Source organism: Balaenoptera ricei, chromosome 4, assembly GCF_028023285.1.
Source record: "Balaenoptera ricei isolate mBalRic1 chromosome 4, mBalRic1.hap2, whole genome shotgun sequence".
Lineage (NCBI taxonomy): Eukaryota > Metazoa > Chordata > Mammalia > Artiodactyla > Balaenopteridae > Balaenoptera > Balaenoptera ricei.
The window spans coordinates 92099307-92108166 of NC_082642.1; the positions used below are offsets into that span (position 1 = coordinate 92099307).

The 8860-nt window shown below is 35.0% G+C and overlaps 1 protein-coding gene across 1 annotated transcript in view; it reads left to right on the forward strand.

Annotated features, from left to right (window-relative positions):
- CCDC14 (coiled-coil domain containing 14) overlaps positions 1–733 on the forward strand; it is a 53764-nt gene extending 53031 nt beyond the window's left edge. The window contains exon 14 of the transcript XR_009502913.1: positions 143–733. The gene's annotated coding sequence lies outside the window, so the exon portion shown is untranslated. The remainder of the gene's footprint in view (positions 1–142) is intronic.
- Positions 734–8860: the final 8127 nt, after the last annotated feature.

Below are 8860 nucleotides of genomic sequence, written 5' to 3' on the forward strand. Positions count from 1 at the left end.
AAATAAATTTAAAAATAAATAAATAAATAAATAAAAACACTTATAAAAAAAATGTTGCCATAAAGTTTTGACTAAATATTTGGCTATGAACCTTTTTTTTTTTTAATTTTTTAACTTAAAAAATTTTTTTTGTTTGTGCCAGGTCTTAGTTGCAGCACATGGGATCTTTAGTTGCAGCATGTGGGATCTAGTTCCCTGACCAGGGATCGAACCCGGGCCTCCTGCATTGGGAGCACAGAGTTGTAACTGCTGGACCACCAGTGAAGTCTCTGGCCATGAACTTTTAAAACTGATTTTAACGAATATTTATTCAAATCAAGAACATTGAACAGAGAAGCAAAAAATTAGGGACAAGGCAATGAGACAGCAAGAGGAAACGAAGCAGAAGCTGGCAGAGTTCAGGAAAGAAATGGAAGGAAAAAATTAAGCCACCTCAGAAATGAAGGCAAAATTGACAGTAGGATGAGGGAATATCAGCTTTAAAAACATAGTGGTTTTGATATGAAATCCTAGGTTCAAACTTGTTTTCCTTCAGCACTTTGCACATTACACTGTTGCCTTCTGGCTCCCAGTGGCTATGAGGAAGACTGTCATGGACCAGAGCCTTGTTGCTTTCAAGGTGACATAATTTTTCTCTCTGGAAGCCTTTAAAATTTTCTCTGGCTTTGATGATCTTAAATTTCACTCCAATGAATATGACAGTGTTTTGTTTCTGTTTTTAATGTCTCCTGTTAGTGCTCTATGAGCTCTTTAAATCAGTGATCGTACATCTTTTTCTAATTCTGGAAAATTCTCAGTCATTATTTCTTCAAATATTTCCTTGTAATTTGTTTTTCTCTCCACTTTGATTCCTATTAAGCTTCTACTTCAAACCTATGTGTCGCTTAACTTTTATTTTGACCAAATAATGTACATATGTAAGATCATACCATGCTTGCTTTTTTTCATCAACATTCATTCTACACCTCCTATTCCCATATTACCCCCTTTCGTATTCCCTAGCCACACACCTGTAACCTATATTCATAACCAATATTTTCTCCATGCTCATAAAATCCTACATGGATCCTTGTATTTATAGAAATTTCAGGGAGTTAGTTGATCATTGTTTTGCAAAAATGGGTCATAAGATACTCATTTTTCTGTATTTTTATTTTCTCACACTTAGAAGTACCTATGAAAATCCCTCTAGATGACTAGTATGTCATTTATATGGATCTAATTCATTCTTTTAATATTCTATGATATGGAGATGTAATACTACAATTTATTCAATAATTTGGATCAGTTGTATATAACAGAAACTAGTTATTTTAAGTAGAAAGTGATTTAATGTAGGAAATTTGGGACTTAGTAAATCGTTAGAGGGACCCAAATAGCAGGCTCTAGGCTGGGCCTCCAAGGATGACTCCCACAAGGGTCCCAAAGAACCTGCCCCCCCAAGGGAGCTACAACATCCATACAGTCAGGAAGTTGCTGTCCCACCTGCAGGTTCCAGAATCATGCCACCCTACCTGCAACTTGGGGGGTTAGGAAGCTACCACCAGAACTTTTGACTCCAGACCCATACTGCGTCTGTTAGAGCTGCACTAGTACATCTGACTGGCGAAATTAAATCACAACCTAGAACACTAGCTTCAAGGCAGTCTGGGAACCATGTCTTTAGTTTTTCAGCCTCTGCAAAATAGAAAGACACACAAGAAAATGGTTAACTAGAGGGAGAGTGGACTAGTCTACCAAATCTGCTGTAGACTGTAGATGGCTGTAGATTGGGTTCCCCTATGAACAGTTTCACAGTAAACATACCTGTATTGTGGCTTTGTGGATTTCTACTTCTATTCCTGAGGAATAGGGTCCCAGGAGTAGAATTTCTGGGACAAAGGATATATGTATTTTAAAAAATAGATCTTGCCAAATTGCCTTCTGAAAAGGTTGTAACACTTTACATTTCTGCCAGCCATGTGTGAGAATTGCCTTCATGCATACCACGCAGTCAGCAATAGGAACGATGGCTTGGTGTGTTTGTGTGTGTGTGTGTGTGTGTGTTTGCTTTTTATTGTGGAGAATTTCAAACATGCACAAAGTAAGCAGATAATATAATAAATTATCATGTTCCTATCTGGCAGCCTCAACCGCCATCTGCCATGGCTGATTCTGTCCCTACTTCCCCCTGTTTTATGTTATTTTAAAGCAAATTCCAGATGCAATATTATTTCATTTATAAATATAAGTATAAATGTATGTCTAAAAGATAAAATCACACAATATTATTATAACATCTAAAAAATTAACAATAATTATTCATTAAATATTCAGCCAGTGTTTACATTTTATTTGAGTAAGGATTCAAATAAGGCCCACAAATTGCAACGAATTAAAATGTTTTATGTGTCGTTTAATTTATAGTCTCTCCCTCCATCTTTTTGTTCCTTACAATTTATTTGTTAAAAGAACTCAGTTCTCAGTGCCGTGAAGTTTCTTGCAGTCTGAATTTTGTAGGTTGCATCCCTATGTTGTAGTGGAATGTTATCCTAGTTATTTCCTGTGAATTGGTAGTGGAATCTAGAGGCTTGGTCAAATTCAGGTTTGACCTTTATGACAAGAATAATTCATAGATGATGTCTGTTCCTCCACTGGGACACACATAATGTCTGGTTGTCTGTCCCTTTGTGATGTTAGCAACCACTGATTGTCAATATCCAGATCCATTAGGGTTGCAAAATGATGACCGTCCAACTCTATCCTTTTTCATTTGTGACACAAAATACATCTATAAAGAAAAACTTCCTCCCATCTGCTATTTGGTTACCCAACAGTTCATTTACATAAGATAAGAAAAATGCTTAATTCTTTCCAGTTACTTACCAGTTTTCAAAATAATGAATTGGTTCCCTAGTATCCTTAAGTGGTGAATTGTTTTTTAGTATCACTATGAATTCATGGATTAAATTTATTGATGTGTTTTAATCCACTGTTGTTATGACTCTTATTGATACTTAAACTGTCCCACATTTGATCAGTGGAAGCTTTGCTATGGCTGTTTTTGTGTTTGCCAGTGTGATGGGTGTCAAGCAATTTTATGTTACTTTCATTTTTATTTCCCTGATTTCTACCATATGAATGAATTTGACCATATTCATGTGTTTGTTGGGCCTTTTGGCTTTACTCACTAGTGAATTGTTTATTTGTATCCTTTGCACAATTTTCTATTCCCATTGTTGGTTTTGTCTTATCAGTTTTTAAGGGTGCTTTGTATAGAAAGTAATCCTTTGTGAGAATATAGTAGCACAAACATTTTTCCAGACATATTGATTGCAACTAACTGTCTTAGTTAGTTGCCAAACCAAAAAAAAAAAAAAAAAATTATTTGTATATGGTCAAATATGCTTGCCTTTTATTTTATAGTTTCTTAGTTCTTGGTAAGGAAAGTCTCCCCAAACCATAGATTGTACATATAATCTCGTAGACAGTTTTCTTCAAGTTTAAAAATATTTTTTCTTTTACATTAAACTCTTTAATCCATTTGTAGTTTACTTTTGAATTTAGTATAATATAGTAGTCCGTTTTTATTTTCTTTCAGATGGGTAGCCCGTTATGCGTGCACTTTAAAAAAAAAAAAAGAATTCATCTTTTTCCCATTGAACTACCAGTTTGGCACACAAACAATAGCCACTGTAATGTAATTATCAATTATTTATTCTGTTCCACAAATACATTTTTATAGACCCTTACTAATGCCATATTGATTTGAATACATAAACTTTATAGTACAACTGATATCTTAGTAAGCCCCTGTACATACCCACTCTGTCTTTTCTTACATTTTTATAGTTGTGTTAACTATTCTTTGGCATTCTTTTTCTATTGAATTTTAGAATCATTTTATCTAATTCCAAGAAAAACCTTGTTAGAATTCTAATTGGAACTACATTAAATTTATATATTAAAATTTGTAGAATTAACAGTTTTTTATTGTCTTTCCTTCTAGGAACATGATATGACTTCCAATTTATTAAAATCCTATTTTGTGTCTTTTAATAGTTTTCTCCCTCAGTTTGTTTCAATATAGATCTTGAGTCTATCTTGTTAAATTTATTTATAGTATTTAGAATTTTTGTCACTAACATGATTTGAATGGATTTTTATTAGCAGCATGAAGATTATAAAGGCAAAAGAAAGAACTTTTTAGACAGACTGTCCAGTCACTGAAACTTGTAATTGAATTAAAAGCTCCTTCTCATATTATCAGGAAGGAAAGGTGGATGTGCATCTCTCTAAGATCATTTACGTAAGGTCTTGCTAAGAGGTTGGGGGAGGGAACCAGATGAGTCCTGGAAGACCCACAAAGAAGAGGAATCTGGAATGTTGCTGTTTTAGCCAACATCCTAATGTCAGCCCTCATGTGAGGGCTCTTGACTTAATTAGCCAGTTTTTCTAGTGGGTACATAGACGTGTAGGAGACCATTATAAAACATGCTGGGATAATCCAGGGCAAAAATTTCCCAAGGAAGGTTTTCTTCTATTTGTTCTTTTCCTCTTAGAAATGCCATTTTGCTGTTATGATGTAGTCTGATTGTTTTGGTTTTGCAATGAATACCTTTTTGTCGTTGTTTATTTCCACAGATAAATAATTACAATAAATGTACTCCTTCATTCACTTTGTGTATTCACAAATAATGGAAAGAATTCTAGCCCACTGGAGGCCAGAGTTAATATGCTTTGCAGTGCATCTTCTCATTCAAGTTTCAAAACAACACCATGAAGTAGACAGGGTTTATTTCGTTTGTATCTCATTTTTTAACAATTAGTAAATTAAGACCCAGAAGAATTTACTTGTCCAAGGTCACACAAGTAGTTAATGACAAGGCTTCCTTGCAAACCAAGTGGCTGACTCAGAAGATCTTACCACTAAACTATACTCCCTTCACACAACAAATTTGAGGTGGAAATGTATGACTTATTCTCTAACCTCCATTTCTACCTCTGAAAAACAAAGGATTTTTAATAGATGATATCATCTGGCCATAGATTCTCATTATGCAGAAAACTGAGTTTACGGAGTTTATAAATCAACAGTCTTACATACAAACACCCCCAAGTTTGCTTTGCAATACATAGATTTCTCAGCCATGATTTTCTTGTGCTCATTTTGTCCTTAAATGTGGTCTTTGCTATACTGGGTTTTTATAGCACTGCCCTATATGGTTTCTAAGATAAACCCCTACAGTGTGTCTGTGGGGGAGGAGGAGCAAATAGAGACCCTATAGGTTATTAGCAGTAGAATGTGAGGAAGAATGATAGAATGTGAAATGACAGAATGTGATCACTTGAGTTCTTATTTGTCCATTTAAACTGTCGTTGCTATTCTTTCAGACTATATAAAACAGTGGATTTAAGTGTTCTGCAAAGTTTTACACAAAAGCTCAATACATGAAATAGAGAAAAGCAGAGCTGCTCTGGACAAGGAACGGGTCGGGGTCTGGGGACCTGGCCCCAATTCCCACTCCATTCCCCCCGTCACCTCCTTGGAATCTGGGGATTCTGCAGCTTGAAATCATTGATTTAGAACTTAAATTTGTTTCTAACATTATAATAACCATAGGAACTTTACAATAACATTTTGAACTAAATTTTAGAATTATTATTATAATAAGTGATCTAATAAAATAGCCCTTTCCTAAAAGATGCCCAAGAAATTCTCAAGAGAGGAGACTTGTGGGATTGCAGGGTACAGCTATGGGGGAGATGACAGTTACTTTTTACTTTCTACCTTCTATAGTGTTCTTTTCTTCCTTCCCTTTTTTTTTGCAATTATGTGTGACTTTAATGGTTAAAAAATTAAACATTTTTTTCTGTAATTTGGAATTTTATTTTCTTTAATGGCTTTGTAGTCAAATATTTTCCCTCAAAGATAAGCTTTTCAACTATGTAATGATAATGCATGACAAAATAGGATTTAAAGTACAGAAAATCAATTTACAGTAAATACTTAGAGAAATAAATCCACAAACGCATTATGGAGTTCAGTGTATTTTTTCATATGTTAATACCTCTGGTTGAGGCACTAGTCTTTTTAGAAATCATTAGCCAAACAAAAGCACTGTTGGTTAATTTACAAATTGTTCTTTCTGCTGTGAATTCTACCTAAGCTATAATAATTCTCAGCTCTGATCTCACATCAGAATTACTGGGGAATTAAAAAAAAAAAATCATTCCCCAAGCCCCACTCCAGACCAACTGAATCAATTTCTGTGGGTGGCACCCCAGCATAAGTATTTTTAAAAAGCTCCACAGGTGGGTCCAACTTGCAGCCAGACTTCAGATCCAGCAAGTCTTTAACCTTAATCCACTAATGCTGATCTAGGTGGATTTAATGAATTCATAAACTAAGGTGAGCTATTTAATATTTGACACTTGTCAGAGATTAATAAATTATATTTTACCTTCTCTTTTTTCCCTTTCTTTCTCCTTTGGTTTCCTAATAAGGGCCCAGCAATGAAGAGGACCAGGCCAGAGAAGGGATCCAAAGACAGGAAGGAAGTGCAGAGGATGTGCACAGACAGATGGAGGCCAGGACTTGCAGATTAAACTTCCTAGGAAGGCAGTAAAAATAAATGGAAACCCCATCCCCATCAAGCAAAGGAATATTTTCTACAACTAGTGTCTTGCTGTGGGGCAATGGGGCTAACTTGCATTATTTCAGGACATCAAAGGGGACAAACAGAAAAATTTCTCTCTGAAGCTGATTTATTTAATCTTGACAAACCAGCCATCATGCACTAGGTCTGTGTGTTTGGACCATGGTATTTTTCAGGTTAAGTGATATATTTCCTGTAACTTTATGCAAACCCTCTTGATCTCTAGTCATTAGCCATAGTTTATAAGGACTGGTACAGTCCAGCCCCCATTAACTCTTAAAACTGACCAGCCAGGATTCCCTTTCAGGACAGAACTTCACATTAAGGATAAATTTTTGGAAGTGGAATAAAATTGTCATAATAGGGCAGGATATAAAATCAATAAGCAAAAATCAGTTACATTTCTATATACTAGGAATGAGCAATCAGAAAAGGAAATTAAGAAGACAATTCCATTTTCAGTAGCATCAAAAATGAATAAAGTAGTTAGAAATAAATTTAACCAAGGAGGTGAAAGACTTTTACACCAAAAACTACAAAACATTGCGAAAAGAAATGAAAGAAGAAAAGAAAGAAAATAAATGAGAAGACATCTTGTGTTTGTGGACTGGAAGGCTTAATATTATTAAGATGACAGTACTACCCAAAGCAATCTACAGATTCAATGCAATCTCTCTCAAAATCTCAATGGTTTTTTGCAAATATAGGAGGGGAAAAGGTCCTAAAATTCATATGACATCTCAAGGGACCCCCAAATAACCAAAACAATCTCAAAAAGATGAACAAAGTTGGTGGTCTCACACTTCATGATTTTAAAACGTAATACAAAGCTCCAATAATCAAAACAGTGTGGAATGGCATAAGGACAGACATATAGACCATTGGAATAGAATAGAAAGTCCAGAAATAAACCCTTGCATATATGGCCAATTGATTTTTGACAAGACTGCCAAGACCATTCTATGGGGAAAAAACAGTCTTTTCAACAAATGGCACTGGGAAAACTAGATACCCACATACAAAAGAATGAAGTTGGACCCTTACCTTACCCCATTTGCAAAAATTAATTCAAAATCGATTAAAAACCTAAATGCAATAGCTAAAACTATAAAATTCTTACATAGGAGAAAATCTTCATGGCCTTGGATTTGACAATAGTTTAAGTATGGCATCAATATCACAGGCAACAAAAGAAAAAATGGATAAATTGAATCCATCAAAATTTAAAACTTTTGGCATCAAAGGACACAATGATGTGAAAAGGCAACCCACAGAATGGGAGAAAATATTTGCAAATCATATATCCAACAAAGGATTAGTATCCAGAATATATAAAGAACCCCTAAAACTCAATGATGAAAAAAACCCAACAATCTAATTTAAAAAGGGGCAAAAGAATTCAAAGACATTTCTCGAAAGAAGATATACAAATGGCCAATAAGCACATGAAAATATGCTCAACATCATTAGTCATCAGGGAAATGCAAATCAAAACCACAATGGGATATACTTCACAACTGCTAAGATGGCTATTATAAAAAAGAAAAAGAAAAAAAATCACAGAAAACTTAAAATGTTGATGAGAGACTTCTAGTTTCTGGTCTGGAATGTAAGAAGTGTGGACATCTCCACCCTGACAACACATAAAAAGCTGAACAAACTGAAAAATTAACAACGCTTCTTAGATCTGTAAGAGAAGTGATCTCACAGGGCAAACCATTGCTTCCAATATTGGAGGGACAAACAGATGGAGACAAAGAATCACAACTTACTGGAGCAAAAACCCATGAACAGACACCTCTGCAGGAATGAGCACCAGGGAGGAAAAACCTGGATTGACAAATTGACAATTGTCAAATTGACATCAATTGACAAATTGATGGAAGCTCAGTATAGATGTGTCTAAGAGTTAAAAACTTTAGGGGCACCCGGACATGGAGTGGGGAAGTGGCCTACACTTTTGTGCTTCACCTTCAATACCCCAAGTTGGTTCTCACAGTGAATATCAGAGGAAAGAACAAGGATAACAAATAGAACATAGTAAGAAATATGGTAACTTATTAACCCAGCTATACCAATAATCACTTTGAATGTCAATGGTCTAAATGCACCAACTTAAAAGACAGATATTGTCAGAGTGGATCAAAAAACAGGACCCAATTCTATGCTGTCTACAAGAAACCCACTTTAAATATGACACATACAAATTCAAAGTAAATGGT